Here is a 13,548-nt window from a genome sequence, read left to right on the forward strand (position 1 = left end):
GTATGATAACTAAGAAATACAGAATGATAAACTAAGCTGGCACGAAGGCACACAAAAACAGAAAAACAATTCCTAAGCATGTGAGCTGGAAATAAACAAATGGCTTAGCGTAAAAGCTAGCGAGAATATACATACGAAGATGAAGGTCGAGAGTCGTCACTGTTGCGCGAGGGCAAATTAGGATCCGAGAATGAGTGAACAGAAAGGCTGGCTTATAAAGGGTGGTGATAACAAGAAACAGGTGTGCAGGTGGACTGATGAGTAACTGTAGTGATGGACAAAACGGGAAATAAACGGGGTAGACTGAAAATGAAATTACAGATGGAAAAATAAACAATAACGTGAAGATCCGAGTAACGGATCGCAACAGTAAATAAACATTTATAGAATAGTTCTGTGTAAATAACTAATTTCCATACGTATATGTCTGCAGCTTATAGTTTTTTTTCTTCTAAAATTTAGTGGGTGTGGCTTATATACCAGTGCACTCTAGTCTAGAAAATGCAGTATTTACATATCACAAAAATGGTAAAATGTTCTGTGTTTATATCGCACTTTGCTATGCCTGCACGATACCCAAAGCACTTGACATTATACGTGACATTCACAAATTCATGGCGCTAACCATGACCTGTCAGAATCAAGGTGGATGAAGTGTCTTGCCCAAGGAATCGAAACAGGAACCCTCAAGCTGACCCTCTGATGCGTTTCGAACCGCAGTCTGCATTCATTGATCAGTGAGTTGTTGTCATGGAAACCCACCGACAGCAATGAATGTTTATTGCAGCGTTTAGAGCGGTCAGGTCAAATGACAGGAAGTGCCTCCGAAACACTTCCTGTGATATTTCGCTGCTGGTGACATGTGTCCACGTCTTTCGCTTCAGGGTGATGCCCGAAGCCGCGTGTTGGCGGCGACACAGGGTACAGTCAACGGCCGATGGTTTCGTCTGAGCTCAAACTCACCGACAGCGTTGAATGTTCACCGTGTGCACCCAAATAATTCATAACTCACATTATTCATAACTCAAAATACTCATAACTCACATTTGTAACTCACATTGAGGTGGCGAGTTGTCCAGGGTGTAAAGCCGCCTTCCGCCCGATTGTAGCTGAGATAGGCGCCATCGACCCCAAAAGGGAATAAGCGGTAGGAAATGGATGGATGGATTATTCATAACTGTCAATATTCACAACTCAGATTATTCACAACTCAAATTACTCATAACTCAAATTTATCGTAACTCACATTACTCCCAACTTACAATATTCATAACTCTAATTATCCATACCTAATTATTCATAACACAATATTCATAACTCCAATTATTCAGAACTCCAGTTATTCATAACTCACATTCCTCACTCACATTATTCAATACCTACATTATTCATGTTACTCATAATTCACATTTTTCATAACCCACAATATTCATAACTCGCATTTTTCTTGAATCACATTATTCATCACTAACGTTATTCACATTACTCGTAATTCAAATTATTCATAACTCAAAGATTCAAAATACTCCTAACTCACATTATACATAACTGAAATGACTCATAACTAAAATGATTAATAATTTAAATTATTCGTAACTCGTATTACTCTTAGATAACATTATTCATAACTCAGTATTCATAACTCACAGTACTCATAACCCAAATGATTCGTAGCCTACACTAATCATAACTCGCATTATTCATGACTCAAATTACTTATAATTCACATTACGCATAACTCAAATTTTTATATCTCTGTATATGTGTATGTGTGTATATTATATATATATATATATATATATATATATATATATATATATATATATATATATATATATATATTAGGGCTGTGAATCCTTGGGTGTCCCACGATTTGATTCAATATCGATTCTTGGGGTCACGATTCGATAATATATTGATTTTTTTCGATTCTCGATTCAAAAACGATAATTTTCCAAATCAAAACTATTCTGTATTCATTCAATACATAGGATTTCAGCAGGATCTACCCCAGTCTGCTGACATGCTAGCAGAGTAGTAGATTTAAAAAGAAAAAGCTTTTATAATTGTAAAGTACAATGTTTTATCAACTGATTGCAATAATGTAAATTTGTTTTAACTAATAAACGAAGCAAAAATATGACTTATTTTATCTTTGTGAAAATATTGGACACAGTGTGTTGTCAAGCTTGTGAGATGCGATGCAAGTGTAAGCCACTGTGACACTATTTTTCTTTTTTTTAATTATTATAAATGTCTAATGATAATGTCAATGAGGGATTTTTAATCACTGCTTTGCTGAAATTATAACTAATATTGATACTGTTGTTGATGATATTCATTTTTGTTTCACTACTTTTGGTTTGTTCTGTTTCGTGTTTGTGTTTCCTCTCAATTGTTCTGTTTATTGCAGTTCTGAGTGTTGCTGGGTCAGGTTTGGTTTTGGAATTGGATTGCATTGTTATGGTATTGCTGTGTAGTGGTTTGTTGGATTGATTAAAAAAAATCATTAAAAAAAAAAAGTTTAAAAAAAAATTTGAAATCTATTCTGAATCGCACAACGTATTTGAATCAATTTTTTTCCACAACCCTAATATATATATATATATATATATGTGTGTGTATATTTAAAATAATTAACACACACACACACACACACACACACACACACATATTCATAAATTTAACGCTTAAGTCTAGATCAACTTCAGATCTAAAAAAAAAAGTTAAAGTACCAATAATTGTCTCACACACACTAGGTATCTGTTGATTATACGTTTTTTCATTTTTGTTTTATGCCCTTTTTTTCAAAGAAATTGTAACTTTTTATAGCAAAACACAGAAAATATGCTATTATTTTCTCCTAAAATATTTCAAAGTGGAATATTTGATGTGAAGTAATTGGAGCCTCTAATAGGTCGATAATTCAATGAATTGATTTTGATTCATTATTATATTTGATCAACAACAGTCTTTTAAAAAACAGTCTGCATTGTGTGATTAGAGTCATCATTGCAACTTTTTCTCTTTACATTTTGCTCTTATACTCCAATTTTTAAAACTTTTTTTTGGAATAGAATTTTTAGAGATTGTCTCACACACACTAGGTATCTGTTGGTTATACGGTTTTTTTCGTTGTTGTTTTATGCCCTTTTTTTCCCCAAGAAATTGTAACTTTTTATAGCAAGACACAGAAAATATGCTGTATTTTCTCCTAAAAATATTTCAAATTGGAATATTGATGTGAAGTAATTGGAGCCTTCAATAGGTCAATAATTCAATGCATTGATTTTGATACATTATTACATTTGATCAACAACAGTCCTTTAAAAAACAGTCTGCATTGTGTTATTAGAGTCAGCATTGCAACTTTTCCTCTTTACATTTTGCTCTTATACTCCACTTTTTTTGGGGGGGGGAATATCATTTTTAGAACGTGCTAATGGCCGTTAAAAAATGATCTGCGGGCCGCTCTTTGGACACCTCCGATTCATATCGTTTATCGTCTGTATTGCAAAAAAGCGAGTCTGCGGATGAAAACCCAGAATGACACATGGGATGTTTCTTTTGAGACGCCCCAGGTGTGTCAGAACACCTACCCTCACGTCAGAAGGAGCGGCGTTCCAGAAATACTGTGAGTGATCATCTCCACCTTCTTCAAAACACACCTGGCTCTGCGGCCTGCAGCAAGAAGGAGAAGAAAAGGATGATATGAAAGGACACAAGATGTCAAAGTGACTCGTGGAAAGGTGCGAGAGATCCGAGAAGCGGAGTGCACTGCAGAGCTGTGCTCGTTAGACATCAGTGCTCCCGTTACCCTGCGCTGAACCCCCGCTTCTGCCCGGGGAGTACGCCTTGCTGCGCCCGCGTCTTTGAGGTTGGAAAATCATGCGGTCATGTTTTATTCATGCCGTCTACGTCTGCGCCTCTTCCCCACTTTGCCTGTTTTCCTCAACACGCAGCAAAACATCACCATTGTTTCTCTTTTCCGTTCACCTTTTTTTTCTTTGATTGTGAAACCTTGTAAGGTAGATGCACGTTGTCGTTGGGAGATTTGTTGCAGCTCTGCAAGGTTTGTGTTCCCAGCAAAATATCACTTAGTGCAATGTATTTGTTCTCCTAGGGCTGGGCAATATGGCTGATACCTGTATCACGATATCACTTTTTTAATGTCAATAATTATTGATATTTTTTACGACCTATGGAAAATAAAGACCAGAAGAAAAATATATAAATTTCCTCTGATTATAATGTTCTCAGCTATTAAAGGCCAACTGAAACCCACTACTACCCACCACGCAGTCTGATAGTTTTTACATCAATGATGAAATATTAACATTGCAACACATGTCGATACGGCCTTTTTAGTTTACTAAATTGCAATTTTAAATTTCCCGGGAGTTTCTTCTTTAAAACGTCGCTTAATGATGACGTGTACGCGTGACGTCACGGACTGTTTGTAAATATGAGCGCTGCACACACACACAGCTAAAAGTCGTCTGCTTTAACCGCATAATTACACAGTATTTTGGACATCCGTGTTGCTGAATCTTTTGCAATTTGTTCAATTAATATTGGAGAAGTCAAAGTAGAAAGATGGAGTTGGGAAGCTTTAGCCTTTAGCCACACAAACACACGGTGATTCCTTGTTAAAATTCCCGGAGTTGAAACTTTACTATGGATCAGAGCGGTCAAGCGAACATGGATCCAGACCGAATGTCAACCAGCAGGTTTCGGTGAGAAAATTGTGGTAAAAAGTCGCTTCCTACCGGAGATCAGCTGAGCTTGCGCCGTCTATAAAGCTGCCGTCGACTTCCCTGAGACACCGGCCTCAAGGCCCCAGTGGACACACACCTCCGACTATCAGGTACTGTTAAACTCACTAAAACACTAGCAACACAATAGAAAGATAAGGGATTTCCCAGAATTATCCTAGTAAATGTGTCTAAAAACATCTGAATCCGTCCCAATGCAATCGCGTTTTTTTGTTGTTGTTTTTTTTCTAGTCCGTCGCTATCAATTTCCTCAAACACGAATCTTTCATCCTCGCTCAAATTAATGGGGAAATTGTCGTTTTCTCGGTCCGAATAGCTTTTTTTGTTGGAGGCTCCCATTAAAAACAATGTGAGGATGTGAGGAGCCATCAACGGGTGACGTCATCGTCTGCAACTTCCGGTAATGGCAGGGCTTTTCAGTTGGCGACCAAAAGTTGCGCAATTTATCATCGATGTTCTCTACTAAATCCTTTCAGCAAAAATAGGGCAATATCGCGAAATGATCAAGTATGACACATAGAATGGACCTGCTATCCCCGTTTAAATAAGAAAATCTAATTTCAGTAGGCTTTTAAGGCAGAAAGTAAATGTCAACACCAGATTGGAAAACACTCAATGTAAAAACAAATAGTAAAATCACATTCAACACTTAACTATAAGCTTTTGAAATAAGGAATATGTAATAAATGCTTCATAAAGTGCAAGGAAATAGTGGAAAGTGTGAAAATGTAAACATAGAGAAACCTGAGAAGAACTATTTTCTGCAGGTTTAGTACCAGGAAGTTACAGCTGTGCTCTAAAGGGTGAGCACGACTGGCAATGTTCTGGTCTTTGATCGGACTACGGCCCCTTTGATCAAACCCAAAAAAGTGCCATACTGTCCAGGTGACTTCATCTTTTAGCCACAATTTCTTCATTTTCACTTTCTCTTCTCACCCCATGCAAAGAATCCACCAAACTTTATAGTTTATATTGTCACCTGATTGGCTGTTAGCGTGTCTGACAAAAAAGAAAAAGAAAATATTGAACACATTTTTTGTTGATATCATTTTATCGGCCAACTCGATGTTCTCCACACAATGCATACTCAGAATAAGACCATTGCATAGCTCTGGTCACTAGTTTAGTTACGTTGGCTCTGTTCCTGTAGTTTATACTGTACATTGAAATAATATTGTTGACACATTTGATATTTTGCTGATAACGGACCAAAATCCTGTATCAAAATTGGACCAGAACACCCCTAAAACATATGTTTTTGTACCATGTTTTTTCTTTGGTCACTTTTGTATCCCTGCGTTGTGTTTATTTGCTCGGTATGTTTCCATGGATTTCCATTTCAGTCCCCCTAGTTCAGGATTACCGTATTTTCCGGACTATGGAGCGCACCAGTATATAAACCTCACCCACTACATTTTAGAAGAAAACAACATGTTAACAAAATAACCGCACCTGACTATAAGCCGCATAAGTGGGGCAAGAAAGTATTTAGTCAGCCACCGATTGTGCAAGTTCTCCCACTTAAAATGATGACAGAGGTCTGTAATTTTCATCATAGGTACACTTCAACTGTGAGAGACAGAATGTGAAAAAAAAATCCAGGACTTCACATTGTAGGAATTTTAAAGAATTTATTTGTAAATTATGGTGGAAAATAAGTATTTGGTCAACCATTCAAAGCTCTCACTGATGGAAGGAGGTTTTGGCTCAAAATCTCACAATACATGGCCCCATTCATTCTTTCCTTAACACGAATCAATCGTCCTGTCCCCTTAGCAGAAAAACAGCCCCAAAGCATGATGTTTCCACCCCCATGCTTCACAGTAGGTATGGTGTTCTTGGGATGCAACTCAGTATTCTTCTTCCTCCAAACACGACGAGTTGAGTTTATATCAAAATGGATACATGGATGATACAGCAGAGGATTGGGAGAATGTCATGTGGTCAGATGAAACCAAAATAGAACTTTTTGGTATAAGCTCAACTCGTCGTGTTTGGAGGAAGAAGAATACTGAGTTGCATCCCAAGAACACCACACCTACTGTGAAGCATTGGGGTGGAAACATCATGCTTTGGGGCTGTTTTTCTGCTAAGGGGACAGGACGATTGATCCGTGTTAAGGAAAGACTGAATGGGGCCATGTATCGTGAGATTTTGAGCCAAAACCTCCTTCCATCAATGAGAGCTTTGAATGGTTGGCCAAATATTTATTTTCCTCCATAATTTACAAATAAATTATTTAAAATTCCTAAAATGTGAATTGCTGGATTTTTTTCTCACATTCTGTCTCTCACAGTTGAAGTGTACCTATGATGAAAATTACAGACCTCTGTCATCATTTTAAGTGGGAGAACTTGCACAATCGGTGGGTGACTAAATTGTCAAAATATCTACGTTGTGAAAATAGTTATTTACACATCCGTAAATTTTTACTTACATCCCTTAATTGTTTCCAAACAATGTCCGTAACACGGCAGTAAAACAGCTGATCAATCAAACCAGAAGTCATCGTCATGAGCTCACTAGATGCGCTAAACAGACTCAATAACTCCACGGTGATGTTTTGGTGAATTTACTGAAACATTTGTGAACCTGAAACAATACAAACAGAATGCCATTGTAAGTAATTAATACTAACACAGACACTTGCAAACGTGTTAGCAAATTAGCTAATGCTAATGTTGCTAGCTTGATTACATTACGATGGCACATACAAATATGCACGAAAACACTCCTACATACATCACACATGGGATGGTTTATTCAGTAAGAATTGCTTGCTGTATTGTAAAACTTACAAACGTTGTTTGGATTGATGTATGATGAATCCTTAGGAATAAAAAACAGTATGGACAGCTTCCAGACAGAACAACATTTCTACTCCTGGTTGAAAGGACTACTTGGAAGGACACAACAGCACCTGCAGTGAACAAACCTGTCCCAAAAATGGTGCCACCTTCACAGTGTCTTCGCTTGTTGTTGTTTTTTTAACTATCTGCATTATGGCTATCAGTGAAAAAAAATCCGTAAATCAGCCGCAACGTTTTATAGGCTTCTGGGTCCAAAGTGTTGGAAAAAACGAGCAATTTATAATCCGGAATTTACGATATCACTGATGTGATACCCAGATACCGTGACCTAAACGTGCCAATGTGCCGCATGTAAGTTAAGCCGGGCCAGACCGAACGAGCGAGAACCCTGCAATGTCAGCACATTCCCGGACAATGAGACGCGCAATGTTCTCTGTCATGGTGCCTGGCCTCCATTCCACAACAGTCATATATAATATTTGCTTACCAAGTACAAGTTGCCTTTTTGCATGCAAATTATTTCAAGATGTTGTCTGGTATGAACTCTTACCTTGGAGACCAGGGGTTCTTCACCTTTTTGACCTCGGGGACCAACTTACGAGGAAGGGGAGCCCGGGACCACTCAAATATTAACACAGAATTAGTCATCTTACTCTTGATGTTAATCATATTCAATCATTTTATTTGATCTACTTACAGTTCACTACCTTGTCTAATGATATGGAAACTAATGGAGGTTAATCAAAAACAATATAATTTGTTATGTTGGTTTAGTTTTACTAACTTCTCCTTGTCCTTTTTTTCACTTCTCCTTCTTCCCCCCTCATTTTTATCCTCTTTTTTCCCCCTCAATTTCCCTCTTTTTCTCAACTTTCTTCCTCCTTTTCCCTCAATTTTCTTCCTTTTATCCCTCAATTTTATTGACCTTTTTTCTCAATTTTTTCTTCTTTTCCCCCAATTTTCCTCTATTTTGTCTAAATTTTCGGCGACTTTTTCCTCCCTTTTTTTCCATCAATTTATATATTTTTTTCATCATTTCTTTTTTCCTCAATTTTTTTTTCAAATTTCCTCCACTTTTTTTCTAACTTCTCCTTCTCCTGTTTTCTCACTTCTCCTTCTTCCCCCCTCATTTTTATCCTCTTTTTCCCCTCAGTTTTCCTCCTTTTTTCTCAACTTTCTTCCTCCTTTTTCCTCAATTTTCTTCCTTTTATCCCTCATTTATATTGACCTTTTTTCCCTTTTTTTCCCTCTTTTTTCCCAATTTTCCTCTATTTTGTCTAGATTTTCGGCGACTTTTTCTTTCATTTTTTCAATCAATTTATATATATTTTTTTCCATAATTTTTTTCCTCAATTTTTTCTCAATTTTCTTCCTTTTTTTTCTAACTTCTCCTTGTCTTTTTTTCTCACTTCTCCTTCTTCCCCCCTCATTTTTATCCTCTTTTTTCCTAAATGTTCCTCCTTTTTTCTCAACTTTCTTCCTCCTTTTTCCTCAATTTTCTTTCTTTTATCCCTCAATTTTATTGACCTTTTTTCTCAATTTTTTCTTCTTTTTCCCCAATTTTGCTCTATTTTGTCAAGATTTTCGGTGACTTTTTCCTTCCTTTTTTCCATCAATTTATATATTTTTTTCATAATTTCTTTTTTCCTCAATTTTTTCTCAATTTTCTTCCTCTTTTTTTCTAACTTCTCCTTGTCCTTTTTTCTCACTTCTCCTTCTTCCCCCCTCATTTTTATCCTCTTTTCCCCCCTCAGTTTTCCTCTTTTTTTCTCAACTTTTTTCCTCCTTTTTCCTCAATTTTCAAAATAATATCATTTGTTAGGATTAGGTCAGGCTTATTAGAAAACTAACCACATTTACTGCATAAGAAGGGACTCCAAAATAACTGACACAAATAATACATGTTGTTGTGCTAAAATAAACTAAACATGAACTAAAATAAATAATGCAATAAACAAAATAATAATGAATCTTACTTAATTAAACTGTCAATTCATTACTTTAGTCATAACTTTTGCGCTTAAGAAACTTATTTATGACTTTAGCTCCGGACTTATTCTGTTTGTTTGATATTGTCATTACTGCCACAAATGGTGGAAAAGTGTATTACAAGTGAGTACCACCCTGGCCACAGCTTAGAAACACATTTTTTGGCAGATCTCGAGGGGTTGGTTCAGTAACACTCTTGTGGAACATGGCACAGTGATTGTAGCTCAAGGGTGGGCTGTGTAACTCTATTTTGATTTATTTAACTCCCGCGAAGCCAGTTTATCAAATACTTGTTTTCCCCTCCTATTTTAATCGGTAAAGAGATGTAGCAATTTCCGTTATGATGATAAACCACGGTAAAATTCCCGGCAGGACAGTGATAAAAATTATGGTCACAATAATGTCCATATTGTTTTAAAAAAGTACTGGAGTTTGCCCAAGTACTCTACCGTTTCTCTCATGGTATCCCGTGGAAGGTTCTCCAGGACTACTAAGTGTAAAACGCTCTCCCATTTGTCTTTTGGTTCTTGGACGATGCCGGTCGTAAGGCGAACCTGGTCATGGTGAACGTTGGCATCTGCCGAGTCAGCTTTTTGTCACTGGTTATGTTCAGAACAGAGTTCAAGTACATTGCAGTTTTCTTCACTGGAGTGAGAGGTTGATGTACCGGTGTAACCCACCGTGGTTCGGTCCGCATGGGACCAAAGCCCTTGTCGTCTGCATGAGAAAAGCTAAAAGCCCGGCCGAACTATCAACTACATAGCCAGCATTGCTCTAGAAACAAGGTTTACCGACATGTAGCCCAGCTATACTGGCTCGTCTCCGTTTCACCAGAACGTCGAAGTGAAGACAAAGCTGCTCAAGAAGGCAAAGGTCTCCATCAACCGGTTGATCTGTGGTCCTACCACCTATGTTCATGAGCTTTGGGGACTCACCGAAAGAGCACGATATAAGAGACCCAAATTGGATTCCTCCACAGGGTGACTAGACTAACCTTTGGAGATAGGCTAATGCCAAATCGGAAGGCAGTGCAGGAGGGCAGACTTCGGACATGCGGGTAAGATTATGTCTCGCAGCTGGCCTGGGAATGTCCCGTCCGGTGGAACATGAGGAGCTGACTGGGGACAGCAAAGTCCCTTTTCCATATAGATTGGTCTGATAAGTGGAAGAAACTGGATGGATGCAACATTACCAGGAGGTTATGTCATCTCTTGAGTTTGTTTGTCTATCAGTTAGCAGCGTAGCTCAAAAGCAAAAGCCTTTTTACTATGTTACTTTATGTTTTGTTTTCGAGCAATCAATCAGTCACAAATTATTCGTAAAGTCCTTAGTTACAAGTGCCTCAGAGGGCTTCACGAACCACAACGACATACTCTTGATCCGTACCCACATCCAGTAAATGAAAAACTCCAAAAGCACAAGGTGGGAAAAATAAGAAACCCAGAGAAGGGACCACGATGTGCGGACCCCATTCCTGGGGAACCGAGTGGGTACAATTATTGAACTGATAGAAAAGACTACAGAGGGTCATGGGTGGATCTTCTTGCATGGAGACAAGTCGACAATGCGAAAACATCCCGGACTGATGCATTAGAAGAATGGTTCACTCCGGGCCACGACTTCGGACAGCTGGTACCACTCCAGAGATTTTACGAGGCTGACCTTCCTCTGTGTGTGTACAGGGTATGCTAGCACCCTGTACACACACTGTAGACAGTGAGCGATGTCTAACAAAAAGGTTTACTCCATTTATTTCATCGTGCCATAGGACAATAGCAACATATCTCCAAAATGTGTGGATTTTGATTAAACGTTTAGTAAATGTCACAAAATCGGATCAGGAACAAGTGATTCGATTTTGGATGTCTGTGTTTTCAGGATTTCTTTGAAGTATTTTCCTAGAAAAGGTCCTGGCTCTACAGTATGAGTGCTTTTAAAATGATCGCAAATGTACGATGGATGTTTTGCCGAGGCTTTCCTTTCCTGAATCAAAGAGTTTATTAGGCACGAGCTGAAGGTAAGCTACAGGCTCAGTCCGGGGTTTGTAGCTCCAGTCAACGCTCCTTCAGGCCGACTGCCAATCCTTTCCAGAATCCCTGTGCCTCCACGTGCCATAGATCATCCTGCCAAGGCCGCGGGCACTCACTTAAACCTTTGCTCCTTTTTCCAACATTAACATCAGCGCTGACACTTTGATGGAATATTTCATCTGCCACTTACCTTTCCCTGCTCGCCTCGTCATCAACTTTTAGTCATCTGCGTTCTCGCCTTTTTCCTCACTAGTGTGTTTACAGCTTTTTTGTGACTATTCCGCGTGTCTCGCTGAGACGCACCTTTTTGAACTCGCCAGAGAAGCACTTGATCACGGCGTTCTGGCTGTCGTTGACTTATCCACTCATGCCGGGGAGAAACCACGCTGCATGTCGCCGTCTCCAATGCTTGGTTGGCTTGTTTTTGTGAACGCTGAGGCTGACGAACATGTATCCCACGCTTCCCACGTTGGCAGTTTGGAGGATCTGTAACAAAGTGGAAGGAGAGAGAGCCTCTCAGTACGTGTTGTCTGAATTTAACCTTAAAGGGGAACATTATCACAATTCCAGAAGGGTTAAAACCAATAAAAATCAGTTCCCAGTGGCTTATTTTATTTTTCAAAGTTTTTTTCAAAATTTTGCCCGTCTTTCAATATCCCGAAAAAAGGCTTTAAAGTGCCTGATTTTCGCTATTTGCGAAGGCACTGTCCATTTTCCTGTGACGTCATCCAGTGATTCCAATACAAACAGCATGGCGGATACCACAGCAAGATATAGCGACATTAACTCGGATTCAGACTCGGATTTCAGCGGCTTAAGCGATTCAACAGTTTACGCATATATTGAAACGGATGGTGGGAGTATGGAGGCAGATAGCGAAAACGAAATTGAAGAAGAAACTCAAGCTATTGAGCGAATAGCTATTGACGCTATTGGGCCATGTCTGCCTTCGCATCGCCGGTAAAGTGTGCAGACCAATGATCGGAAGTTTCGCATCTTTTGACACTGGATCAACTTAAATCCGTCCATTGGTAAGCGTTTGTTTGGCATTAAATGTGGGTGTAAGGAAACGCTGGATGCAAATATAGATACAAATGTACATACAGCTAGCCTAAACAGCATGTTAGCATCGATTAGCTGGCAGTCATGCCGCGACCAAATATGTCTGATTAGCACATAAGTCAACAACATCAACAAAACTTGCTTTGTGATTTCTTTGAGTTTATCGTTGGAAATGCATCTGGTTTGAGTGTTGCAGGATATCCATTCATCTGTGTGCCATGTCTGTCGTAGCATCGCCGGTAAAATGTGCGGACCAAAAGAAGGACTTTTGCATCTTGTGACACTGGAGCAACTTAAATCCGTCGATTGGTATGTGTTTGTTTGGCATTAAATGTGGATGGAGGGAAAGGCTGGATGCAAATATAGCTACAAATGAGGCATAATGATGCAATATCTACATACAGCTAGCCTAAATAGCACGGCATGCGAATCGATGCACATTCTACGTAAATCAACTTGAATCCGTCCCTGATCGTGTTGTTACACCCTCCGACAACACACCGACGAGGCATGATGTCTCCAAGGTACCGGAAAACATTTGAAAAAACGGAAAATAACAGAGTTGATTTGACTTGCTGCGTGTAATGTGGTGGAGAAAATGGCGTTGACTACCTAGGTAACGTCACGTTTTGACGTCATCGCTCTGAGAGGAAATAATAGAAAGGCGTTTAATTCGCCAAAATTCACCCATTTAGAGTTCGGAAATCGGTTAAAAAAATATATGGTCTTTTTTCTGCAACATCAAGGTATATATTGACGCTTACATAGGTCTGGTGATAATGTTCCCCTTTTAGTCTGCAGATGATTTGGCTTCTTTTTTCTGCAAACTTGGACACTCCGACTTCTGGCACAAGTAAGTATCTGCAATGTGGTAGTCCCTTA

General features: G+C 38.8%; 1 protein-coding gene and 1 long non-coding RNA gene across 4 annotated transcripts in view; one reads left to right on the forward strand and one right to left on the reverse strand.

The window, feature by feature from the left end:
- The window catches only part of LOC133551326 (nuclear receptor subfamily 6 group A member 1-A-like), a 279,246-nt gene that overhangs the window by 69,834 nt on the left and 195,864 nt on the right, over positions 1-13,548 (forward strand). The window lies entirely within an intron of this gene.
- Positions 1-13,548, reverse strand: part of LOC133551332 (uncharacterized) — a 77,072-nt gene that overhangs the window by 36,709 nt on the left and 26,815 nt on the right. Inside the window, exons 2-4 of one of the 3 annotated variants that reach the window (XR_009806477.1) lie at positions 11,908-12,090; positions 3,600-3,681; positions 1,065-1,109 (exon numbers count right to left, since the gene is read on the reverse strand). This is a non-coding gene — a long non-coding RNA (uncharacterized LOC133551332). Of the gene's footprint in view, positions 1-1,064; positions 1,110-2,804; positions 3,682-11,907; positions 12,091-13,548 lie in introns of those variants that run through there. The other 2 variants (XR_009806478.1, XR_009806476.1) reach the window with 2 other exon arrangements.

The sequence above is a fragment of the Nerophis ophidion genome, linkage group LG01, assembly GCF_033978795.1.
Source record: "Nerophis ophidion isolate RoL-2023_Sa linkage group LG01, RoL_Noph_v1.0, whole genome shotgun sequence".
Lineage (NCBI taxonomy): Eukaryota > Metazoa > Chordata > Actinopteri > Syngnathiformes > Syngnathidae > Nerophis > Nerophis ophidion.